This window comes from Salmo trutta, chromosome 15, assembly GCF_901001165.1.
Source record: "Salmo trutta chromosome 15, fSalTru1.1, whole genome shotgun sequence".
In the NCBI taxonomy this organism is placed as follows: domain Eukaryota; kingdom Metazoa; phylum Chordata; class Actinopteri; order Salmoniformes; family Salmonidae; genus Salmo; species Salmo trutta.
This window is the reverse complement of record NC_042971.1, coordinates 64,952,611-64,980,223: the sequence shown is the minus strand read 5'-3', so window position 1 is coordinate 64,980,223 and position 27,613 is coordinate 64,952,611. Positions and strand designations below refer to the sequence as shown.

General features: G+C 46.0%; 1 protein-coding gene across 2 annotated transcripts in view; it reads right to left on the bottom strand.

Moving 5' to 3' along the window:
- The window catches only part of LOC115149549 (netrin receptor DCC-like), a 499,682-nt gene that overhangs the window by 232,014 nt on the left and 240,055 nt on the right, over positions 1–27,613 (bottom strand). The window lies entirely within an intron of this gene.

Below are 27,613 nucleotides of genomic sequence, written 5' to 3'. Positions count from 1 at the left end.
CTCTGTGTATTATAGGATTCATACCAGCCTGGCTGTAACCTCTCTGTGTACCAGTGTGGTTTCATACCAGCCTGGCTGTAACCTCTCTGTGTATTATAGGATTCATACCAGCCTGGCTGTAACCTCTCTGTGTATGATTGTGGTTTCATACCAACCATGGCTCTAACCTCTTTGTGTACCAGTGTGGTTTCATACCAGCCTGGCTGTAACCTCTCTGTGTATCAGTGTGGATTCATACCAGCATGGCTGTAACCTCTCTGTGTATCAGTGTGGATTCATACCAGCCTGGCTGTGACCTCTCTGTGTATTATAGGATTCATACCAGCCTGGCTGTAACCTCTCTGTGTATCAGTGTGGATTCATACCAGCCTGGCTGTAACCTCTCTGTGTATTATAGGATTCATACCAGCCTGGCTGTAACCTCTCTGTGTATTAGTGTGGATTCATACCAGCCTGGCTGTAACCTCTCTGTGTATTAGTGTGGTTTCATACCAGCCTGGCTGTAACCTCTCTGTGTACCAGTGTGGATTCATACCAGCCTGGCTGTAACCTCTCTGTGTATCAGTGTGGTTTCATACCAGCCTGGCTGTAACCTCTCTGTGTATCAGTGTGGATTCATACCAGCCTGGCTGTGACCTCTCTGTGTATTATAGGATTCATACCAGCCTGGCTGTAACCTCTCTGTGTATCAGTGTGGATTCATACCAGCCTGGCTGTAACCTCTCTGTGTATTATAGGATTCATACCAGCCTAGCTGTAACCTCTCTGTGTACCAGTGTGGTTTCAAACCAGCCTGGCTGTAACCTCTCTGTGTATTATAGGATTCATACCAGCCTGGCTGTAACCTCTCTGTGTATCAGTGTGGATTCATACCAGCCTGGCTGTAACCTCTCTGTGTATCAGTGTGGTTTCATACCAGCCTGGCTGTAACCTCTCTGTGTATCAGTGTGGATTCATACCAGCCTGGCTGTAACCTCTCTGTGTATCAGTGTGGATTCATACCAGCCTGGCTGTGACCTCTCTGTGTATTATAGGATTCATACCAGCCTGGCTGTAACCTCTCTGTGTACCAGTGTGGTTTCATACCAGCCTGGCTGTAACCTCTCTGTGTATTATAGGATTCATACCAGCCTGGCTGTAACCTATCTGTGTATCAGTGTGGTTTCATACCAGCCTGGCTTTAACCTCTCTGTGTACCAGTGTGGTTTCATACCAGCCTGGCTGTAACCTCTCTGTGTATCAGTGTGGATTCATACCAGCCTGGCTGTAACCTCTCTGTGTATTATAGGATTCATACCAGCCTGGCTGTAACCTCTCTTGTGTATCAGTGTGGATTCATACCAGCCTGGCTGTAACCTCTCTTTGTATTATAGGATTCATACCAGCCTGGCTGTAACCTCTCTGTGTATTATAGGATTCATACCAGCCTGGCTGTAACCTCTCTGTGTATTAGTGTGGATTCATACCAGCCTGGCTGTAACCTCTCTGTGTATTAGTGTGGTTTCATACCAGCCTGGCTGTAACCTCTCTTTGTATTATAGGATTCATACCAGCCTGGCTGTAACCTCTCTGTGTATTATAGGATTCATACCAGCCTGGCTGTAACCTCTCTGTGTATTAGTGTGGATTCATACCAGCCTGGCTGTAACCTCTCTGTGTATTAGTGTGGTTTCATACCAGCCTGGCTGTAACCTCTCTGTGTACCAGTGTGGATTCATGCCAGCCTGGCTGTAACCTCTCTGTGTATCAGTGTGGTTTCATACCAGCCTGGCTGTATTCTCTCTGTGTATCAGTGTGGATTCATACCAGCCTGGCTGTAACCTCTCTGTGTATTATAGGATTCATACCAGCCTGGCTGTAACCTCTCTGTGTATCAGTGTGGATTCATACCAGCCTGGCTGTAACTTCTCTGTGTATTATAGGATTCATACCAGCCTGGCTGTAACCTCTCTGTGTATTATAGGATTCATACCAGCCTGGCTGTAACCTCTCTGTGTATTAGTGTGGATTCATACCAGCCTGGCTGTAACCTCTCTGTGTATTAGTGTGGATTCATACCAGCCTGGCTGTAACCTCTCTGTGTATTATAGGATTCATACCAGCCTGGCTGTAACCTCTCTGTGTATCAGTGTGGATTCATACCAGCCTGGCTGTAACCTCTCTGTGTATCAGTGTGGATTCATACCAGCCTGGCTGTAACCTCTCTGTGTATCAGTGTGGATTCATACCAGGCTGGCTGTAACCTCTCTGTGTATTATAGGATTCATACCAGCCTGGCTGTAACCTCTCTGTGTACCAGTGTGGTTTCATACCAGCCTGGCTGTAACCTCTCTGTGTATTATAGGATTCATACCAGCCTGGCTGTAACCTCTCTGTGTATCAGTGTGGATTCATACCAGCCTGGCTGTAACCTCTCTGTGTATCAGTGTGGATTCATACCAGCCTGGCTGTAACCTCTCTGTGTATCAGTGTGGATTCATACCAGCCTGGCTGTAACCTCTCTGTGTATCAGTGTGGTTTCATACCAGCCTGGCTGTAACCTCTCTGTGTATCAGTGTGGATTCATACCAGCCTGGCTGTAACCTCTCTGTGTATTATAGGATTCATACCAGCCTGGCTGTAACCTCTCTGTGTATTAGTGTGGTTTCATACCAGCCTGGCTGTAACCTCTCTGTGTATCAGTGTGGAGTCATACCAGCCTGGCTGTAACCTCTCTGTGTATTATAGGATTCATACCAGCCTGGCTGTAACCTCTCTGTGTATCAGTGTGGATTCATACCAGCCTGGTTGTAACTTCTCTGTGTATTATAGGATTCATACCAGCCTGGCTGTAACCTCTCTGTGTATTATAGGATTCATACCAGCCTGGCTGTAACCTCTCTGTGTATTAGTGTGGATTCATACCAGCCTGGCTGTAACCTCTCTGTGTATTAGTGTGGATTCATACCAGCCTGGCTGTAACCTCTCTGTGTATTATAGGATTCATACCAGCCTGGCTGTAACCTCTCTGTGTATCAGTGTGGATTCATACCAGCCTGGCTGTAACCTCTCTGTGTATCAGTGTGGATTCATACCAGCCTGGCTGTAACCTCTCTGTGTATCAGTGTGGATTCATACCAGCCTGGCTGTAACCTCTCTGTGTATTATAGGATTCATACCAGCCTGGCTGTAACCTCTCTGTGTATTAGTGTGGATTCATACCAGCCTGGCTGTAACCTCTCTGTGTATTAGTGTGGATTCATACCAGCCTGGCTGTAACCTCTCTGTGTACCAGTGTGGATTCATACCAGCCTGGCTGTAACCTCTCTGTGTATTATAGGATTCATACCAGCCTGGCTGTAACCTCTCTGTGTATAAGTGTGGATTCATACCAGCCTGGCTGTAACCTCTCTGTGTATCAGTGTGGATGCATACCAGCCTGGCTGTAACCTCTCTGTGTATCAGTGTGGATTCATACCAGCCTGGCTGTAACCTCTCTGTGTATTATAGGATTCATACCAGCCTGGCTGTAACCTCTCTGTGTACCAGTGTGGTTTCATACCAGCCTGGCTGTAACCTCTCTGTGTATCAGTGTGGATTCATACCAGCCTGGCTGTAACCTCTCTGTGTATCAGTGTGGATTCATACCAGCCTGGCTGTAACCTCTCTGTGTATCAGTGTGGATTCATACCAGCCTGGCTGTAACCTCTCTGTGTATCAGTGTGGATTCATACCAGCCTGGCTGTAACCTCTCTGTGTATCAGTGTGGTTTCATACCAGCCTGGCTGTAACCTCTCTGTGTATCAGTGTGGATTCATACCAGCCTGGCTGTAACCTCTCTGTGTATTATAGGATTCATACCAGCCTGGCTGTAACCTCTCTGTGTATTAGTGTGGTTTCATACCAGCCTGGCTGTAACCTCTCTGTGTACCAGTGTGGATTGATAACAGCCTGGCTGTAACCTCTCTGTGTATCAGTGTGGTTTCATACCAGCCTGGCTGTAACCTCTCTGTGTATCAGTGTGGATTCATACCAGCCTGGCTGTAACCTCTCTGTGTATCAGTGTGGATTTATACCAGCCTGGCTGTAACCTCTCTGTGTATTATAGGATTCATACCAGCCTGGCTGTAACCTCTCTGTGTATTATAGGATTCATACCAGCCTGGCTGTAACTTCTCTGTGTATCAGTGTGGATTCATACCAGCCTGGCTGTAACCTCTCTGTGTATTATAGGATTCATACCAGCCTGGCTGTAACTTCTCTGTGTATCAGTGTGGATTCATACCAGCCTGGCTGTAACCTCTCTGTGTATTATAGGATTCATACCAGCCTGGCTGTAACCTCTCTGTGTACCAGTGTGGTTTCATACCAGCCTGGCTGTAACCTCTCTGTGTATTATAGGATTCATACCAGCCTGGCTGTAACCTCTCTGTGTATGATTGTGGTTTCATACCAACCATGGCTCTAACCTCTTTGTGTACCAGTGTGGTTTCATACCAGCCTGGCTGTAACCTCTCTGTGTATCAGTGTGGATTCATACCAGCATGGCTGTAACCTCTCTGTGTATCAGTGTGGATTCATACCAGCCTGGCTGTGACCTCTCTGTGTATTATAGGATTCATACCAGCCTGGCTGTAACCTCTCTGTGTATCAGTGTGGATTCATACCAGCCTGGCTGTAACCTCTCTGTGTATTATAGGATTCATACCAGCCTGGCTGTAACCTCTCTGTGTATTAGTTTGGATTCATACCAGCCTGGCTGTAACCTCTCTGTGTATTAGTGTGGTTTCATACCAGCCTGGCTGTAACCTCTCTGTGTACCAGTGTGGATTCATACCAGCCTGGCTGTAACCTCTCTGTGTATCAGTGTGGTTTCATACCAGCCTGGCTGTAACCTCTCTGTGTATCAGTGTGGATTCATACCAGCCTGGCTGTGACCTCTCTGTGTATTATAGGATTCATACCAGCCTGGCTGTAACCTCTCTGTGTATCAGTGTGGATTCATACCAGCCTGGCTGTAACCTCTCTGTGTATTATAGGATTCATACCAGCCTAGCTGTAACCTCTCTGTGTACCAGTGTGGTTTCAAACCAGCCTGGCTGTAACCTCTCTGTGTATTATAGGATTCATACCAGCCTGGCTGTAACCTCTCTGTGTATCAGTGTGGATTCATACCAGCCTGGCTGTAACCTCTCTGTGTATCAGTGTGGTTTCATACCAGCCTGGCTGTAACCTCTCTGTGTATCAGTGTGGATTCATACCAGCCTGGCTGTAACCTCTCTGTGTATTATAGGATTCATACCAGCCTGGCTGTAACCTCTCTGTGTATCAGTGTGGATTCATACCAGCCTGGCTGTGACCTCTCTGTGTATTATAGGATTCATACCAGCCTGGCTGTAACCTCTCTGTGTACCAGTGTGGTTTCATACCAGCCTGGCTGTAACCTCTCTGTGTATTATAGGATTCATACCAGCCTGGCTGTAACCTATCTGTGTATCAGTGTGGTTTCATACCAGCCTGGCTTTAACCTCTCTGTGTACCAGTGTGGTTTCATACCAGCCTGGCTGTAACCTCTCTGTGTATCAGTGTGGATTCATACCAGCCTGGCTGTAACCTCTCTGTGTATTATAGGATTCATACCAGCCTGGCTGTAACCTCTCTTGTGTATCAGTGTGGATTCATACCAGCCTGGCTGTAACCTCTCTTTGTATTATAGGATTCATACCAGCCTGGCTGTAACCTCTCTGTGTATTATAGGATTCATACCAGCCTGGCTGTAACCTCTCTGTGTATTAGTGTGGATTCATACCAGCCTGGCTGTAACCTCTCTGTGTATTAGTGTGGTTTCATACCAGCCTGGCTGTAACCTCTCTTTGTATTATAGGATTCATACCAGCCTGGCTGTAACCTCTCTGTGTATTATAGGATTCATACCAGCCTGGCTGTAAACTCTCTGTGTATTAGTGTGGATTCATACCAGCCTGGCTGTAACCTCTCTGTGTATTAGTGTGGTTTCATACCAGCCTGGCTGTAACCTCTCTGTGTACCAGTGTGGATTCATACCAGCCTGGCTGTAACCTCTCTGTGTATCAGTGTGGTTTCATACCAGCCTGGCTGTATTCTCTCTGTGTATCAGTGTGGATTCATACCAGCCTGGCTGTAACCTCTCTGTGTATTATAGGATTCATACCAGCCTGGCTGTAACCTCTCTGTGTATCAGTGTGGATTCATACCAGCCTGGCTGTAACTTCTCTGTGTATTATAGGATTCATACCAGCCTGGCTGTAACCTCTCTGTGTATTATAGGATTCATACCAGCCTGGCTGTAACCTCTCTGTGTATTAGTGTGGATTCATACCAGCCTGGCTGTAACCTCTCTGTGTATTAGTGTGGATTCATACCAGCCTGGCTGTAACCTCTCTGTGTATTATAGGATTCATACCAGCCTGGCTGTAACCTCTCTGTGTATCAGTGTGGATTCATACCAGCCTGGCTGTAACCTCTCTGTGTATCAGTGTGGATTCATACCAGCCTGGCTGTAACCTCTCTGTGTATCAGTGTGGATTCATACCAGGCTGGCTGTAACCTCTCTGTGTATTATAGGATTCATACCAGCCTGGCTGTAACCTCTCTGTGTACCAGTGTGGTTTCATACCAGCCTGGCTGTAACCTCTCTGTGTATTATAGGATTCATACCAGCCTGGCTGTAACCTCTCTGTGTATCAGTGTGGATTCATACCAGCCTGGCTGTAACCTCTCTGTGTATCAGTGTGGATTCATACCAGCCTGGCTGTAACCTCTCTGTGTATCAGTGTGGATTCATACCAGCCTGGCTGTAACCTCTCTGTGTATCAGTGTGGTTTCATACCAGCCTGGCTGTAACCTCTCTGTGTATCAGTGTGGATTCATACCAGCCTGGCTGTAACCTCTCTGTGTATTATAGGATTCATACCAGCCTGGCTGTAACCTCTCTGTGTATTAGTGTGGTTTCATACCAGCCTGGCTGTAACCTCTCTGTGTATCAGTGTGGATTCATACCAGCCTGGCTGTAACCTCTCTGTGTATTATAGGATTCATACCAGCCTGGCTGTAACCTCTCTGTGTATCAGTGTGGATTCATACCAGCCTGGCTGTAACTTCTCTGTGTATTATAGGATTCATACCAGCCTGGCTGTAACCTCTCTGTGTATTATAGGATTCATACCAGCCTGGCTGTAACCTCTCTGTGTATTAGTGTGGATTCATACCAGCCTGGCTGTAACCTCTCTGTGTATTAGTGTGGATTCATACCAGCCTGGCTGTAACCTCTCTGTGTATTATAGGATTCATACCAGCCTGGCTGTAACCTCTCTGTGTATCAGTGTGGATTCATACCAGCCTGGCTGTAACCTCTCTGTGTATCAGTGTGGATTCATACCAGCCTGGCTGTAACCTCTCTGTGTATTATAGGATTCATACCAGCCTGGCTGTAACCTCTCTGTGTACCAGTGTGGTTTCATACCAGCCTGGCTGTAACCTCTCTGTGTATTATAGGATTCATACCAGCCTGGCTGTAACCTCTCTGTGTATCAGTGTGGATTCATACCAGCCTGGCTGTAACCTCTCTGTGTATCAGTGTGGATTCATACCAGCCTGGCTGTAACCTCTCTGTGTATCAGTGTGGATTCATACCAGCCTGGCTGTAACCTCTCTGTGTATCAGTGTGGTTTCATACCAGCCTGGCTGTAACCTCTCTGTGTATCAGTGTGGATTCATACCAGCCTGGCTGTAACCTCTCTGTGTATTATAGGATTCATACCAGCCTGGCTGTAACCTCTCTGTGTATTAGTGTGGTTTCATACCAGCCTGGCTGTAACCTCTCTGTGTACCAGTGTGGATTGATACCAGCCTGGCTGTAACCTCTCTGTGTATCAGTGTGGTTTCATACCAGCCTGGCTGTAACCTCTCTGTGTATCAGTGTGGATTCATACCAGCCTGGCTGTAACCTCTCTGTGTATCAGTGTGGATTCATACCAGCCTGGCTGTAACCTCTCTGTGTATTATAGGATTCACACCAGCCTGGCTGTAACCTCTCTGTGTATTATAGGATTCATACCAGCCTGGCTGTAACTTCTCTGTGTATCAATGTGGATTCATACCAGCCTGGCTGTAACCTCTCTGTGTATTATAGGATTCATACCAGCCTGGCTGTAACTTCTCTGTGTATCAGTGTGGATTCATACCAGCCTGGCTGTAACCTCTCTGTGTATTATAGGATTCATACCAGCCTGGCTGTAACCTCTCTGTGTACCAGTGTGGTTTCATACCAGCCTGGCTGTAACCTCTCTGTGTATTATAGGATTCATACCAGCCTGGCTGTAACCTCTCTGTGTATTAGTGTGGTTTCATACCAGCCTGGCTGTAACCTCTCTGTGTACCAGTGTGGTTTCATACCAGCCTGGCTGTAACCTCTCTGTGTATCAGTGTGGATTCATACCAGCCTGGCTGTAACCTCTCTGTGTATCAGTGTGGTTTCATACCAGCCTGGCTGTAACCTCTCTGTGTATTATAGGATTCATACCAGCCTGGCTGTAACCTCTCTGTGTATCAGTGTGGTTTCATACCAGCCTGGCTGTACCCTCTCTGTGTATTATAGGATTCATACCAGCCAGGCTGTAACCTCTCTGTGTATCAGTGTGGTTTCATACCTGCCTGGCTGTAACCTCTCTGTGTATCAGTGTGGTTTCATACCAGCCAGGCTGTAACCTCTCTGTGTATTATAGGATTCAAAGCAGCCTGGCTGTAACTTCTCTGTGTATTATAGGATTCATACCAGCCTGGCTGTAACCTCTCTGTGTATTAGTGTGGTTTCATACCAGCCTGGCTGTAACCTCTCTGTGTATTATAGGATTCATACCAGCCTGGCTGTAACCTCTCTGTGTATCAGTGTGGTTTCATACCAGCCTGGCTGTAACCTCTCTGTGTATCAGTGTGGTTTCATACCAGCCTGGCTGTAACCTCTCTGTGTATTATAGGATTCATACCAGCCTGGCTGTAACCTCTCTGTGTATCAGTGTGGTTTCATACCAGCCTGGCTGTAACCTCTCTGTGTATTATAGGATTCATACCAGCCAGGCTGTAACCTCTCTGTGTATCAGTGTGGTTTCATACCAGCCTGGCTGTAACCTCTCTGTGTATTATATGATTCATACCAGCCTGGCTGTAACCTCTCTGTGTATCAGTGTGGTTTCATACCAGCCTGGCTGTAACCTCTCTGTGTATCAGTGTGGTTTCATACCAGCCTGGCTGTAACCTCTCTGTGTATCAGTGTGGTTTCATACCAGCCTGGCTGTAACCTCTCTGTGTATTAGTGTGGTTTCATACCAGCCTGGCTGTAACCTCTCTGTGTATTATAGGATTCATACCAGCCTGGCTGTAACCTCTCTGTGTATCAGTGTGGTTTCATACCAGCCTGGCTGTAACCTCTCTGTGTGTCAGTGTGGTTTCATACCAGCCTGGCTGTAACCTCTCTGTGTATTATAGGATTCATACCAGCCTGGCTGTAACCTCTCTGTGTATCAGTGTGGTTTCATACCAGCCTGGCTGTAACCTCTCTGTGTATCAGTGTGGATTCATACCAGCCTGGCTGTAACCTCTCTGTGTATCAGTGTGGATTCATACCAGCCTGGCTGTAACCTCTCTGTGTGTCAGTGTGGTTTCATACCAGCCTGGCTGTAACCTCTCTGTGTATTATAGGATTCATTCCAGCCTGGCTGTAACCTCTCTGTGTATTATAGGATTCATACCAGCCTGGCTGTAACCTCTCTGTGTATTATAGGATTCATACCAGCCTGGCTGTAACCTCTCTGTGTATTATAGGATTCATACCAGCCTGGCTGTAACCTCTCTGTGTATCAGTGTGGTTTCATACCAGCATGGCTGTAACCTCTCTGTGTATCAGTGTGGTTTCATACCAGCCTGGCTGTAACCTCTCTGTGTATCAGTGTGGATTCATACCAGCCTGGCTGTAACCTCTCTGTGTATTATAGGATTCATACCAGCCTGGCTGTAACCTCTCTGTGTATCAGTGTGGTTTCATACCAGCATGGCTGTAACCTCTCTGTGTATCAGTGTGGTTTCATACCAGCCTGGCTGTAACCTCTCTGTGTATCAGTGTGGTTTCATACCAGCCTGGCTGTAACCTCTCTGTGTACCAGTGTGGATTCATACCAGCCTGGCTGTAACCTCTCTGTGTATCAGTGTGGTTTCATACCAGCCTGGCTGTAACCTCTCTGTGTTTTATAGGATTCATACCAGCCTGGCTGTAACCTCTCTGTGTACCAGTGTGGTTTCATACCAGCCTGGCTGTAATGACTTTCCTCTCCCATTGAAATCAATAAAATTTCCATTTCAATTTTAAATCTCCCACATCACTCATTTGAATTAACATCTGGAGCGCGGCTTTCTGAGCAGGGCTGGTGTTCCCGCTAAAGCTGTCCCCCGTGGTGGATCACAGTGTGCCCTGTAATACCGTCCTCCATAATGGGGAGGGAGTCCTGTGTGTGTGTGTGTGTGTGTGTGTGTGTGTGTGTGTGTGTGTGTGTGTGTGTGTGCGTGTGTGTGTCCTATGGGACAGTGACAGCCTGCCTAACCACTGGTGACATTTCAGACGCCCTCCCACTGTGCTCCTCCTCCTCCCCCCCCCCCTCCCCCCACTTGGGGAATATAATGTGTTTGGAAATGGGGCTGCCTCTAAGTGGAATGGCTGCCCTGTGCAGAATGGCCATCAGCTGGGTAAATACAGTGGTGCTCAAAGTAAATAATAATTATTCATCATTATTATTCATTTTAATAATAATGACACATGATAAATTATTCCAAGGGATTAGGATTATACAGTAAAAAGGAGTGTGTGTGAATGGGGCATAGAGAGAGAGAAATTGAGTCAGATGGAGAGAGAGAGAGAGAGTGAGATGGAAAGAGAGAGATTGAGAGTCAGATGGAGAGACAGTGAGATGGAGAGAGAGAGTGAGAGTGCGATGTAGAGAGTGAGATGAGAGAGGGAGAGAGTGTCAGATGGAGAGAGGGAGAGAGTGAGATGGGGAGAGAGAGAGTGAGATGAGAGAGAGAGAGAGAGAGAGAGAGAGAGAGAGAGCAAGAGAGAGAGAGAGATGGAGAGAATCAAGTGGAGAGAGAGAGATGGAGAGAGTCAAGTGGAGAGAGAGAGATGGAGAGAGAGATGGAGAGAGTCAAGTGGAGAGAGAGAGATGGAGAGAGTCAAGTGGAGAGAGTGAGATGGAGGGAGTGAGAGAGAGAGAGTCAGATGGAGGAGAGAGAGAGAGAGAGAGAGAGAGAGAGAGAGAGAGAGAGAGAGAGAGAGAGAGAGAGAGAGAGAGAGAGAGAGAGAGAGAGAGAGAGAGAGAGAGAGAGAGAGAGAGAGAGAGAGAGAGAGATGGAGAGAGTCGGATGGAGGGAGAGAGAGAGATGGAGAGAGTCAGATTGATGGAGAGAGAGAGATGGAGAGAGAGAAAGAGAGACTGAGAGAGAGAGAGATGGAGAGAGAGAAAGAGAGACAGAGAGAGATTGAGAGAGAGAGAGTGAGAGAGATGGAGAGAGTCAGGTGGAGAGAGAGATGGAGAGAGTCAGGTGGAGAGAGAGAGAGAGAGAGAGTGAGATGGAGAGTCAGGTGGAGAGAGAGAGAGAGATGGAGAGAGCGAGGTTCCGTTTTAGGACCACTATTGTTTTCACTATATATTTTATAGTGTACACTATAGTGTACATTTCAATGAAACATGGTGAAGCCCCAAAATTGCCCTCGCTAGAAGCCTGTGTTTCAGACATAAGGAAGTGGATGGCTGCAAACGTTCTACTTTTAAACTCGGACAAAACAGAGATGCTTATTCTAGGTCCCAAGAAACAAAGTGAACTTCTGTTGAATCTGACAATTAATCTGGATGGTTGTACAGTCGTCTCAAATAAAACTGTGAAGGACCTCGGCGTTACTCTGGACCCTGATCTCTCTTTTGACGAACATATCAAGACTGTTTCAAGGACAGCTTTTTTCCATCTACGTAACATTGCAAAATTCCGGATAAAGCACTAAACAAACTTCAGTTAGTGCTAAATACGGCTGCTAGAATCCTGACTAGAACCAAAAAATGTGATCATATTACTCCAGTGCTTGCCTCCCTACACTGGCTTCCTGTTAAGTGTGACGACCCTCCCACTCTGTCTGCCGTATTCTCTCTTGTTATTGTTTCTTTATTAGGAGGCCGGTGGGCGGAGTTGGAAGGGTCGTCAGATGAATGGGAAACACCTGGGCTCAGGTGTTTCCCAGGATAAATGGACCTCTTCCCCATTCATTGAGGAGACTCTCTCCACACAGACACCTTGCTGTTTTTGGTTGTGTAGTTTTGTGGTTTTTTGGTTATTTGCTTTGGCACCTTTCAACACTCTGCATTATTACATTCAAGTATGCAACACACTCACTTACACTACTGATTACTGATTACACATGCCATTGTTACCTTCTTAGTTGTTTTATTTAATAAATATATATTTTTGTTACCCTTTGTCTCCACGTTGTCTCCCTTTTGTTACGAACTTTGAGCCGGTTCGTAACAAGTGGGGGCTCATCCAGGATCTTGAACTTGTGTTTGGGAGAAAACGTGGAGGTATGTTAACTTGAGGTGTTTTGTTTGTTAGTTTGAGTTTGGTGCTCAGTACTGGTTGCCTTTGGTTGTTTTGTTTGTGTGCTGCGTTGGAGAGAGTACATTGGTTAGTTTCCAGGACTCTGCCCAGCCTGGAAACACTTGTTGTACTCGCTGTTGGAACATTGGTCTGAGGTGAGTAGAATCAGCTGTGTACCTCGGTGGGAGATTTGGTTAGGGTAGTGAAACTTACTACCTGGAGCTATAGTCTTTTTCCCCTGATAGGCTTAGCGACGTGTTTCATTTTGGAATATGTTGGGCATGGTTAATGTTTGTTATTTTTGTGTGGTGTCTGTGGACTGAGCAGTTGTCTCGGGAGCACATCCGTGGCTTGGTGGAATCTACCAGCGTGCTGGGGGGTTACTTCCTCGCCAGCGGGCTACAGTGCATAATTACCCACCGCAAATCTGCATGAAGACTAGGGTTGAGTTATTGTAGGTTTTGGGGAAGCTCCATATCTCATCTCTTTTCTGTGGTACCAGTGTGATTGTTTTTTCTCTTGTTGTGGTCTGGTGTGCTCAGAGGGGTTGAGTGAGATTATTTTTTTTTCTCCCTTTCCTCTCTCTCTCTGACTATGGCGTCTAATGTAGACGAGTTCATTCGCTTTCCAAAAGAGGAACTGTTAGACTTATGTACTAAAGAACAGCTGTTGAAGGTTGCTGAACACTACAAAATTGAAATTAGTGATAAACGTCTAAAAAATTCCATTAGGTTAATATTGAAGGCCAATCTGATGGAGAGTGGTATTCTTGACGTTACCACTGGGGCAGTCTCTGCTGAGGACTCGCCGTCTCCCCGATATGTCACAATTACCGCTCCATCGGTTAGTCCTAGTAATCTTCTTTTTGAACAGCAGAAAGAGCTGCTTCTGTTACAGCAAGAGCACGATCGTGTAAAATATGAAAAGGAATTGGAATTTAAACAGGATATGGAGCGTGCAGATCGGTTGAAATATGAAAAGGAATTGGCTGCTGATCAGTTAAAACATGAAAAGGAATTGGCTGCTGATCAGTTAAAATATGAAAAGGAGTTGGAATTTAAACAGGATAAGGAGCGTGCAGATCGTGTAAAATATGAAAAGGAATTGGCTGCTGATCAGTTAAAATATGAAAAGGAATTGGCTGCTGATCAGTTAAAATATGAAAAGGAATTGGAATTTAAACAGGATATGGAGCGTGCAGATCGGTTAAAACATGAAAAGGAATTGGAATTTAAACAGGATATCGAGCGTGCAGATCGGTTAAAACATGAAAAGGAATTGGAATTTAAACAGGATATCGAGCGTGCTAAAATCAAGCTGCAACAAGAGCGACTAGAGTTGGTTAGGGAAGGAAAGCTCTCAGGAGAGAGTTTGCTCTGGGAAGGTGACCCAGAATTACTTAGGAATCGTTCCTCTTTTGGTCGTGCCCCGGACACATTTGACATTGTTGGGAATTTACGGTTGTTGCCTCAGTTTAATGAAAAGGATCCTGAGACATTCTTTTTGTTGTTTGAGCGTGTTGCTAACGCTAGGAGTTGGCCTGATTCTGATCGCGCTTTGATGTTGCAATGTGTGCTGACTGGTAAAGCGCAGGAAGCATATTCAGCTCTTAGTGTAGCCGACAGTGTCATTTATGATAAGGTTAAAACGGCGGTGTTACAGATTTACGAATTGGTTCCTGAGGCTTACCGCCAACGATTTAGAACTTTAGAAAGGGATGATAAGCAGACTCATGTTGAGTTTGCGCGAAAATTATCTTCACAGTTTAATCGCTGGTGTTCCGCCTCTGCGGTTATGACTTTTCAAGGGCTGTGTGATCTGATTATGCTAGAGCAATTTAAGGACACAATCCCTGATTATATAGCGACGTATATTAACGAACGCAAAGTAAAGACTGTCGCTGAAGCTGCGGTTTTGGCAGACGAATATGTTTTGACTCACAAAAGTGTTTTTGTAGAACCACGTACTTGGAGTGAGTGGGGGCGTTCGGAGAGATTTGAACCACGCTCACAGAGATACTCTGGTTCACGGGCAGAGTTTTATTCAACTAGGGTTGAGCCTGATTCCCGTGGTAAAACTGACTTTGGTCAAGAGTGTCACTACTGTCACGGCTCAGGTCATTGGAAAAATGAATGTCCGGTTCTCAGGTCTAGGGGTAAATTCAGTACGTGTGATAACGTTAAATCTAGGCCTACGGCGTTAGCGGCGTCTGTTTCACATCAGTTTACTCCTGAAACATTGTCTCAGGCCCAGGGCCATGTGAAAGTTCATATTGACCCAGGCTATTTACCTTTTGTTACAGAGGGTTTTGTGTCTATGTTAGGAAGTAAGAACCTAGTGCCAGTGAAGATCCTACGAGACACAGGTGCCTCGGAATCGTTTGTGTTGGAATCTGTGTTACCCTTCTCTGCTGAGACTGATTCTGGGAATAGTGTTCTAATTAGGGGAATAGGTTTGAATAATCTGTCAGTTCCATTGCATAGACTAATGTTGGATTGTGGACTGGTGAAAGGTGAGGTTGTTGTGGGGGTGCGTCCTTCGTTGCCTATTGAGGGTATCGACGTTATCCTTGGGAATAACTTGGCTGGCGAGTGTGTGTGGCCTGTTGTGTTTCCATCTCTAGTGGTTTCCACTAAATCGTCACTTGTAGGGATTCCTGATGAGAGTGAGCAGAGGTTCCCAGCGGTGTTCTCTGGGGGTACAGTGATGCGGTCTATGAGCCATGGTGACCTGGTCCCTGCTCCGGTAAATGTGAATACCACAAAGAAGTCTCTCGCTGTTTTCCCTGTTATTCCGTTGTCTGTACTCATCTCCGATCTAAACAATGCGCCACGGATGGACCACACATTAGAAGAGTTGCGTGACCAAATTGTGCCTGTGGAACAGTTGGGAGATGTCGCATATGGTTATTTTCCCCAAGAGGATGTTCTGATGAGAAAGTGGGTGTCTATAGGGGACGGTAAACCTGTTCGTTTGGCTGATAACGTTGCTTCCCTTGGTTCTGTTAATACTAGGTCTGTGCATGAGGAAAAAAATGTTCCTAGTCCCGATGATTGCATACTGCAGGGTAGATTAAAAAATTCTGAGACACTGGATATTTTGGATGGCCCTTTCACTCAGCTACCTGTTGATGGGCGGAAAGAGCTGGTTGTTCTGATTCGGAAAATTCCAGGATTGTTTTCTGTGACACCTACATGTACAAACTTGATAGAACATGATATTGACACTGGAAATGCTGACCCCATTCGTCAAGGGTTCTATAGAGTCTCTGTAGAGAAACTGCGTTGTCTGGATGCTGAGGTCAGGTACATGCTGGAGAGTAAGATAGCAGAGCCTTCTTTCTCTAGTTGGGTTTCTCCCTGTATCTTGGTCAGTAAAACGGATGGAACGGACCACCGTAATGTAAACGGAGTTACTAAGCCGGATTAATTTCCTCTTCCTCAGATGGAGGATGGCGTTGATCAAGTCGGCGCAGCTAAGTTGTGAGCAAATTTGAACGGTTATTGTGCCATTGGCAGGTGCCACTGACGAGTAGGGCATATGACATTTTTGCCTTTATTACTTCCTCTAGTCTGTACTCGTATTCGTTATGAGTTTAGGACTATGAATCGTTGGAAAAGGTTGTTTGCGTTGGTAGTTAATGTGGTCTCTTGTGTGCCCTGTTCCTGAGTGTTATGTGAGTGATCATTGTTGGGGGTTGTCATGTTCTAACTTTCCTGTCTGTTCCCTCCTAGTCTTGTGTTCTCCTTTCCTCTTAAATGTTGCTTCCCTTATATATAAAGGTTGCTGAGGACTGGGGAGAAGGAGGTTGGTTGGGGCAAGTGGAAGGTGAACATGTAACCTCTTGTAAATTTGAGACGCAGAGGTTTGTGTCAATTTGGGACGCAGAGGCTTGTGTCAATTTGGGACGCAGAGGTTTGTGTCAATTTGGGGTTGTCGTGTTCTGTCGTTCCTGTCTGTTCCCTCCTGGTCTCGTTTTCTTCTTTCCTCTTAAAAGTTGCTTCCTGTACACAAAGGTTGCTGAGGTCTGGGGAGAAGGAGGTTGGCTGGGGCAATTGGAAGGTGCACATGTAACCTCTTGTAGATTTGGGACGCAGAGGCTGGTGTGTTGTTCCGGGGCCCTTGTTGGTCCCCGGTTTTATGGGGGGGGGTGTGACGACCCTCCCACTCTGTCTGCCGTATTCTCTCTTGTTATTGTTTCTTTATTAGGAGGCCGGTGGGCGGAGTTGGAAGGGTCGTCAGATGAAGGGGAAACACCTGGGCTCAGGTGTTTCCCAGGATAAATGGACCTCTTCCCCATTCATTGAGGAGACTCTCTCCACACAGACACCTTGCTGTTTTTGGTTGTGTAGTTTTGTGGTTTTTTGGTTATTTGCTTTGGCACCTTTCAACACTCTGCATTATTACATTCAAGTATGCAACACACTCACTTACACTACTGATTACTGATTACACATGCCATTGTTACCTTCTTAGTTGTTTTATTTAATAAATATATATTTTTGTTACCCTTTGTCTCCACGTTGTCTCCCTTTTGTTACGAACTTTGAGCCGGTTCGTAACATAAGGCAAGGGCTGATTTCAAGGTTTTACTGCTAACCTACAAAGCATTACATGGGCTTGCTCCTACCTATCTTTCCGATTTAGTCCTGCCGTACATAACTACACGTATGCTACGGTCACAAGATGCAGGCCTCCTTATTGTCCCTAGAATTTCTAAGCAAACAGTTGGAGGCAGGGCTTTCTCCTATAGAGCTCCATTTTTATGGAATGGTCTGCCTACCCATGTGAGAGACGCAGACTCGGTCTCAACCTTTAAGTCTTTCCTGAAGACTCATCTCTTCAGTAGGTCCTATGATTGAGTTCAGTCTGGCCCAGGAGTGTGAAGGTGAACGTCTGGGTTGGCGCCCCCCCCTTGGGTTGTGCCGTGGTGGAGATCTTTGTGGGCTATACTTGGCCTTGTCTCAGGATGGTAAGTTGGTGGTTGAAGTTATCCCTCTAGTGGTGTGGGGGCTGTGCTTTAGGCAAAGTGGGTGGGGTTATATCCTGCCTGTTTGGCCCTGTCCAGGTGTATCATCGGATGGGGCCACAGTGTCTCCTGACCCCTCCTGTCTCAGCCTCCAGTATTTATGGTGCAGTAGTTTATGTGCCGGGGGGCTAGTGTCAGTCTGTTATATCTGGAGTATTTCTCCTGTCTTATCCGGTGTCCTTTGTGAATTTATGTATGCTCTCTCTAATTCTCTCTTTCTTTATTTCTCTCTCTCGGAGGACCTGAGCCCTAGGATCATGCCTCAGGACTCCCTGGCATGATGACTCCTTGCTGTTCCCAGTCCACCTGGCCGTGCTACTGCTCCATTTTCAACTGTTCTGCCTGCGGCTATGGAACCCTGACCTGTTCACCGGACGTGCTACCTGTCCCAGACCTGCTGTTTTCAACTCTCTAGAGACAACAGGAGCGGTAGAGATACTCTCAATGATCGGCTATGAAAAGCCAAGTGACATTTACTGTTGAGGTGCTGACTTGTTGCAGCCTCGACAACTACTATGATTATTATTATTTGACCATGCTGGTCATTTATGAACATTTGAACATCTTGGCCATGTTCTGTTATAATCTCCACCCGGCACAGCCAGAAGAGGACTGGTCACCCCTCATAGCCTGGTTCCTCTCTGGGTTTCTTCCTAGATTTTGGCATTTCTAAGGAGTTTTTCCTAGCCACCGTGCTTCTACACCTGCATTGCTTGCTGTTTGGGGTTTTAGGCTGGGTTTCCATACAGCACTTTGAGATATCAGCTGATGTAAGAAGGGCTATATAAATACATTTGATTTGATTTAATTTGAGAGAGAGAGTGAGATGGAGAGAGTCAGATGGAGAGAGAGAGAGAGAGAGATGAAGAGTGTCAGATGCTACCTATATCCCCCCATTAGAATCCCCATACTTTAATGAAGACAGCTTCTCCATCCTACCTATATCCCCCCACTAGAATCCCCATACTTTAATGAAGACAGCTTCTCCATCCTACCTATATCCCCCCACTAGAATCCCCATACTATAATGAAGACAGCTTCTCCATCCTACCTATATCCCACCACTAGAATCCCCATACTTTAACAATGACAGCTTCTCCATCCTGGAGGGGGAAATCAATCATTTCCAGGCCCAGGGACATGTACTAGTCTGTGGTGACCTAAATGCCAGAACTGAACAAGAACCTGACACCCTCAGCACACAAGCAGACAAACACCTACCTGGAGGTGACAGCATTCCCTCCCCCATATGCCCCCCTAGGCACAACTATAACAACATAAGCAACAAAAACAGGTCACAACTCCTGCAGCTCTGTCGCATTCTGTGTATGTACATAATCAATGGTAGGCTTTGAAGGGTCTCCTACGGTAGGTACACCTAAAGCTCATCTCTTGGCAGTAGTACTGTAGACTACTTTATCACTGACCTCAACCCAGAGTCTCTCAAGGCGTTCACAGTCAGTCCACTGACACCCCTATCAGATCACAGCAAAATCACAGTCTACTTGAAGAGAGCAATACTCAATCATGAGGCATCAAAGCCAAAGGAACTGAACAATATTAAGAAATGCTATAGATGGAAGGAAAGTAGTATGGAAACCTACCAACAAACAATTAGGCAACAACACATTCAATCCCTTTTAAACAACTTCCTGGACAAAACATTTCACTGTAATAGTGAAGGTGTAAACTTGGCAGTAGAAAATCTAAACAGTATATTTGACCTCTCAGCTTCCCTATCAAATCTAAAACTCTCAAATAGAAAACCAAAGAAAATGTACAATAATGACAAATGGTTTGATGAAGAATGCAAAAACCTAAGAAAGAAATTGAGAAACCTGTCCAACTAAAAACAAAGAGAACCGGAAAACCTGAGTCTACGCCTTCACTATGGTGAATCACTAAAACAATACAGAAATACACTACGGAAAAAGAAGGAACAGCATTTCAGAAATCAGCTCAAAGTAATTGAAGAATCCATAGACTCTAAAAACTTCTGGGAAAATTGGAAAACACTAAACAAACAACAATACCAATAATTATCTATCCGAAATGGAGATGTATGGGTAAACCACTTCTCCAAACGTTTAGGCTCTATAACAAAGAACAACCAGCAAAAAAAAAGCCTTTGACTCAATTTGGCGTGAGGGTCTGCTTTACAAATTAATGAAAAGTGGTGTTGGGGGAAAAACATACGACATTATAATATCCATGTATACAAACAGCAAGTCTGCGGTTAAAATTGGCAAAAAACAAACACATTTCTTCCCATAGGGCCGTGGGGTGAGACAGGGATGCAGCTTAAGCCCCACCCTCTTCAACATATATATCAACGAATTGGTGAGGGCACTAGAACAGTCTGCAGCACCCGGCCTCACCCTACTAGAATCTGAAGTCAAATGTCTACTGTTTGCTGATCTGGTGCTTCTGTCACCAACCAAGGAGGGCCTACAGCAGCACCTAGATCTTCTGCACAGATTCTGCCAGTAAATCTCAGTAAGACCAAAAAAAGACCAGTCGCCAGGACCACAAATACAAATTCCATTTAGACACCGTTGCCCTAGAGCACACAAAAAACTATACATACCTCGGCCTAAACTTCATCGCCACAGGTAACTTCCACAAAGCTGTGAACGATCTGAGAGACAGGACAAGAAGGGCATTCGATGCCATCAAAAGGAACATAAAATTCGACATACCAATTAGGATCTGGCAAAAAATAGAACCCATTGCCCTTTTTGGTTGTGAGGTCTGGGGTCCGCTCACCAACCAAGAATTCACAAAATGGGACAAATACCAAATTGAGACTCTACATGCAAAAATATTCTCTGTGTACAACGTAAAACACCAAATAATTCATGCAGAGCAGAATTAGGTCGATACCCGCTAATTATCAAAATTCAGAAAAGAGCCGTTAAATTCATCAACCACCTAAAAGGAAGCGATTCCCAAACCTTCCATAACAAAGCCATCACCTACAGAGAGATGAACCTGGAGGAAAGTACCCTAAGCAAGCTGGTCCTGGTGCTCTGTTCACAAACACAAACACACCCCACAGAGCCCCAGGACAGCAACACAATTAGACCCTACCAAATCATGAGAAAACAAAAAGATAACTACTTGACACATTGGAAAGAAAAAACAGAGCAAACTATAATGCTATTTGGCCCTAAACAGAGAGTACACAGTGGCAGAATACCTGACCACTGTGACTGACCCAACTTAAGGACAGCTTTGACTATGTACAGACTCAGAGATCATAGCCTTGCTATTGAGAAAGGCTGCCATAGGCAGACCTGGCTCTCAAGAGAAGACAGGCTATGTGCACACTGCCCACAAAATGAGGTGGAAACTGAGCTGCACTTCCTAACCTCCTGCCAAATGTATGACCATATCATAGACACATATTTCCCTCAGATTACACAGATTCACAAAGAATTTGAAAACAAATCCAATTTTGATAAACTCCCATATCTACTGGGTGAAATACCACAGTGTGACATCACAGCAGCAAGAAAAGGTCAACCAGTGAAGAACAAACACCATTGTAAATACAACCAATATTTGTTTATTTATTTTCCCTTTTGTAATTTAACTATTTGCACATTGTTGCAACACTATATATACATAATATTACATTTAAAATGTCCTTTTTCTTTTGGAACTTCTGTGAATGTTTTGTTTATTATTATCTACTTCACTTCCAAAGTTGTGGCTAAATGTCTGAAGGACAACAAAGTCAAGGTATTGGAGTGGCCATCACAAAGCCCTGACCTCAATCCTATAGAACATTTGTGGGTGGAACTGAAAAAGTGTGTGCGAGCTAGGAGGCTTACAAACCTGACTCAGTTACACCAGCTCTGTCAAGAGGAATGGGCCAAAATTCACCCAACTTATTGTGGTAAGCTTGTGGAAAGATACTCAAAACATTTGACCCAAGTTAAACAATTTAAAGTTAAACAAAATTACATTTTGTACATTTTAGTCATTTAGCAGACGCTCTTATCCAGAGCGACTTACAGTAGTGAATGCATACATCTCATAAAAAAAGTTCTCCGTACTGGTCCCCCGTGGCAAAGCTACCAAATACTAATTGAGTGTATGTAAAATTCTGACCCACTGGGAATGTGATGAAAGAAATATAAGCTGAAATAAATCATTCTCTCTACTATTATTCTGACATTTCACATTTTTAAAATAAAGTGGTGATCCTAACTGACCTAAGACAGGGAATTTTTACTAGGATTAAATGTCAGGAATTGTGAAAACCATAGTTTAAATGTATTTGGTGTACATCCGACTTCAACTGTATATATCTCAAACTCCAGCAGTCTATTTGGTTGAATCTGTTCATGGCTCATCTACTGTAATTGGTTGAATCTGTCCATGGCTCATCTGATTGGTTGAATCTGTCCATGGCTCATCTGATTGGTTGAATCTGTCCATGACTCATCTGATTGGTTGACTCTGTCCATGGCTACTCTAATTGGTTGACTCTGTCCATGGCTCATCTGATTGGTTGACTCTGTCCATGGCTCATCTGATTGGTTGACTCTGTCCATGGCTACTCTAATTGGTTGACTCTGTCCATGGCTCATCTGATTGGTTGAATCTGTCCATGGCTCATCTGATTGGTTGACTCTGTCCATGGCTACTCTAATTGGTTGACCCTGTCCATGGCTCACTCCAAAGCTTAATATCCTTAGTCTTAGCGCATATGGTCATATTACGGTTTATGAGATTTATCCTTCATGGTCTTGACTTTACCATCTAATACTAATGGGAGTTTGAAATGGCACCCTTTCACTACATTCCTATGTGCTCTGGCCCAGTGGGGCACACAGTGGGGGACCATGGAAAACAGTCAATAACGTGGGTTCTACTGGGAGAAATGCAGAAATGGATTTAATAATGTTCTGTAATCCAATGTGACAAACGTAACTGACCGTGAAGCAGTGATGTCAATGTTGTCTCCGTTACTACTGACCTCAGACCTGACCTCTGTTACTACTACTACTACTACTGACCTCTGACCTCTGTTACCACTACTACTACTGACCTCTGACCTGTTACCACTACTACTACTGACCTCAGACCTCTGTTACCACTACTACTACTGACCTCTGACCTCTGTTACCACTACTACTACTGACCCCTGACCTGACCTCTGTTACCACTACTACTACTGACCTCTGACCTCTGTTACCACTACTACTACTACTACTGACCTGACCTCTGTTACTACTACTACTACTGACCTCTGACCTCTGTTACTACTACTACTACTGACCTCTGTTACCACTACTGTTGTTACTGTCTTCAGAGGACCTGACCTCTGTTACCTCTGACATCATGTCCACTGTTACCCCTCTCACCACTAGGCAGGTAGCCAAGAGGTTAGAGTGTTTGGCCAGTAACTGAAACATTGACAAGGTAAAAATCTGTTGTTAACAGTTAACCCACTGTTCCCCGGTAGGACGTCATTATAAATAAGAATATGTTCTTAATTGACTTGCCTAGTATAAATAAAATAAAATGTCTATTCAAATACCATTAGCTGAAATACATATCAACGATCCAAGATGACGTAGCAGTGCAGACGTGTTTGTCGTTGTCCCGTGTAGATTTCATTTTTTTTTTAAATATTTTTTTGTTGTTCTATATATTTCAATATATTTCAATCTCTTTTTCCATTTTTTTATTAAATAAACCGTCCAGCAACCCGCCTCACCCAATGCGGTACGGATCTGCTATTGTTTTTAGACCTTATAGCTAGAACCGCCATCAGAAGCAAGCTACCAGATGCTAACCAGCTAATTAGCTACTAGCTATTTAGTCATTGTTAGCCACTGCTAGCGGCCTTTACCTTTAGCTTAGACACCAGCCGCTTTTAGCCTGGATAATACCCAGTCAGTCTGCACAGCGCGATATCAACCCTGAGCATTGCGGACTGCTTTTCTCTGCTACATCACCAGATGGACCATTACTCAAGATTCTGTCCCCAACGCATTAGACGACCAGTTCTGATAGCCTTTAGTCGTACCCTCATCCTACTCCTGTCACGTCCTGACCAGCAGATGGAGCTAGTGTTTTAGTTTTGGGGTCAGGACGTGGCATGTTTGTGTTGGGAATGTTTGTGTGGATGATTGGGACTTCCAATTGAAGGCAGGTGTGTATAGTTGCCTTTTATTGGAAGTCCTATATAGGTGTGTATGTTTTTCTTTGGGGTTTGTGGGTGGTTGTTCTTGCACTGCGTTTGCATAGCCTGTGAGACTGTCCATGGTGTGAGTATCATTTATTGTTTTGTTTTCTGGTGGATGCTTTGCCTTTTACCAATTAAAAGAATGAGTGTCCACACTTCCGCTGCGCCTTGGTCCTTCTCTCTCCCGTACGACTTATTCTGTGATGGAACCACCCACCAACACAGGACCAAGCAGCGGAAGAAGGCTGGCGAGGACTGGAAGACCGAGAGGCACCCCCAATAATTTTTTAGGGGGGGGCACAAGGACTGTGTGACGGGGCCCGCCAGTCAACAGTCGCCAGAGCTGCCCGCCAGTCAACAGTCGTCGGAGCTGCCCGCCAGTCAACAGTCACCAGAGCTGCCCGCTAGTCAACAGTCGTCAGAGCTGCCCGCCAGTCAACCATCACCAGAGCTGCCCGCCAGTCAACAGTCGTCAGAGCTGCCCGCCAGTCAACAGTCGTCAGAGCTGCCCGCCAGTCAACAGTCGTCAGAGCTGCCCGCAAGTCAACAGTCGTCAGAGCTGCCCGCCAGTCAACAGTCGTCGGAGCTGCCCGCCAGTCAACAGTCACCTGAGCTGCCCGCTAGTCAACCATCACCAGAGCTGCCCGCCAGTCAACAGTCGTCAGAGCTGCCCGCCAGTCAACAGTCGTCAGAGCTGCCCGCCAGTCAACAGTCGTCAGAGCTGCCCGCAAGTCAACAGTCGTCAGAGCTGCCCGCCAGTCAACAGTCGTCGGAGCTGCCCGCCAGTCAACAGTCGCCGGAGTGGCCAGACTGCGCTGAACTGCCGGAGTGGCCATACTGCCCTGAACTGCCGGAGTGGCCAGACTGCCCTGAACTGCCGGAGTGGCCAGACTGCCCTGAACTGCCGGAGTGGCCAGACTGCCCTGAACTGCCGGAGTGGCCAGACTGCCCAGACTGCCCCGAGCTGCCAGACTGCCCAGACTGCCCGAGCTGCCAGACTGCCCAGACTGCCCCGAGCTGCCAGACTGCCCAGACTGCCCCGAGCTGCCAGACTGCCCAGACTGCCCCGAGCTGCCAGACTGCCCAGACTGCCCCGAGCTGCCAGACTGCCCAGACTGCCCGAGGCTGCCCCGAGCTGCCAGACTGTCCCGAGCTGCCAGACTGTCCCGAGCTGCCAGACTGCCCAGACTGACCCGAGCTGCCAGACTGTCCCGAGCTGCCAGACTGCCCAGACTGTCCCGAGCTGCCAGACTGCCCAGACTGTCCCGAGCTGCCAGACTGCCCAGACTGCCCCGAGCTGCCAGACTGCCAGGAACGGCCTGCACCTGAGCCACCTCCAGGATAGGTGGGTTGGGGAGGGAGGGTGTAGCACAGTGCCGTCGGTGACGGCAGCCACCCTCCCTTCCCTCCCTTATTGTTTAGGGGTTATTGTTTATGGGGTTTTTGTTGGTGTTTTTCTGTTGGTAGGTGCATTCCGGGGACTGCACCTTGAGGGGGGGGGGGTACTGTCACGTCCTGACCAGCAGATGGAGCTAGTGTTTTAGTTTTGGGGTCAGGACGTGGCATGTTTGTGTTGGGAATGTTTGTGTGGATGATTGGGACATCCAGTTGAAGGCAGGTGTGTATAGTTGCCTTTGATTGGAAGTCCTATATAGGTGTGTATGTTTTTCTTTGGGGTTTGTGGGTGGTTGTTCTTGCACTGCGTTTGCATAGCCTGTGAGACTGTCCATGGTGTGAGTATCATTTATTGTTTTGTTTTCTGGTGGATGCTTTGCCTTTTACCAATTAAAAGAATGAGTGTCCACACTTCCGCTGCGCCTTGGTCCTTCTCTCTCCCGTACGACTTATTCTGTGACAACTCCTCCTCTGTTCCTCTGGTGATGTAGAGGTTAACCCAGGCCCTGTAGCCCCCAGTTCCACTCCTATTCCCCAGGCGCTCTCATTAGTTGACTTCTGTAACTGTAAAAGCCTTGGTTACATGCATGTTAACATCAGAAGCCTCCTCCCTAAGTTTGTTTTACTCACTGATTTAGCACACTCTGCCAACCCTGATGTCCTTGCCATGTCTGAATCCTGGCTTAGGAAGGCCACCAAAAATTCTGAGATTTCCAACCACAACATTTTCTGTCAAGATAGAACTGCCAAAGGGGGAGGAGTTAACCTGCAACGATCTGTTATACTTTCCAGGTCTATGCCCAAACAGTTCGAGGTTCTAATTTAAAAAAATGTATCTCTCCAGAAATAAATCTTACCGTGGCCTCCAACTGCTCTTAAACGCAAGTAAAACTAAATGCATGATCTTCAAACGATTGCTGCCCGCACCCACCCGCCCGTCTAGCATCACTACTCTGGAGGGTTCTGACTTAGAATATGTGGACAACTACAAATACCTAGGTGTCTCGTTAGACTGTAAACTCTCCTTCCAGACTGATATTAAGAATCTCCAATCCAAAATTAAATCTAGAATCAACTTCCTATTTTGCAACAAAGCCTCCTTCACTCATGCTGCCAAACATACCCTCGTAAAACTTTCCTACCGATCCTCGACTTCGGCGATGTCATTTACAAAATAGCCCCCAACACTCTACTCAGCAAACTGGATGCAGTCTATCACAGTGCCATCCGTTTTGTCACCAAAGCCCCATATACTACCCACCACAACGACCTGTATGCTCTCGTCGGCTGGCCCTCGCTACATATTCGTCGCCAAACCCACTGGCTCCAGGTCATCTATAAGTCTTTGCTAGGTAAAGCCCCACCTTATCTCAGCTCACTGCTCACCATAGCAGCACCCACCCGTAGCACGCGCTCCAGCAGGTATATCTCACGGGTCACCCCCAAAGCCAACACCTCTTTGGCTGCCTTTCCTTCCAGTTCTCTGCTGCCAGTGACTGGAACGAATTGCAAAAATCGCTGAAGCTGGAGACTTATATTTCCCTCACTAACTTTAAGCATCAGCTATCTGAGCAGCTAACCGATCGCTGCAGCTGTACATAGCCCATCTGTAAATAGCCCATCCAACTACCTCATCCCCATATTGTTTTTATTTACTTTTCTGCTCTTTTGCACACCAGTATTTCTACTTGCACATCATCATCTGCTCATCTATCACTCCAGTGTTCATTTGCTAAATTGTAATTACTTCGCTACTATGGCCTATTTATTGCCTAACCTCCTTACTCAATTTGGGGGCAAAGGGGCAGGTGCTGTGGCACTGGTTGAGTCCCTATCTGTCCATTTGTCAGCGCTACTGTATGTCAGACAACACAAGTAACTGGACCATCTTTATCTACAATTTCATAAATCACTCAGTGAGTCGGCTTCCCTCAAAATCAGGATATAATGCCAGAACCATTCAACTCATCTGATCTGGTTTCATCTCTACTGGATGAGGCTTCACTGCGTTCTGTACTTCAGGGGTGTTGGCAGCTCATTAAATGTTTGCTAACAGGCGAATAATAATTCTGTGGTTTAGTAATGACTCACCATTAAACCCCCTGCTGCTTATCAGAGGCTAGCTGGTGCTAAGCTATGACGCTAAGCCCACAATTACTGTCCACACACACTAACCAGATGCTTCACAGCATTAACAATCAAACTAGGAACAATGTCTCTCCAAGACAGAAGAGAGTGAGAGACAGAGAGAGACAGAGACAGAGACACTGTGTGTGTGTGTGTGTGTGTGTGTGTGTGTGTGTGTGTGTGTGTGTGTGTGTGTGTGTGTGTGTGTGTAA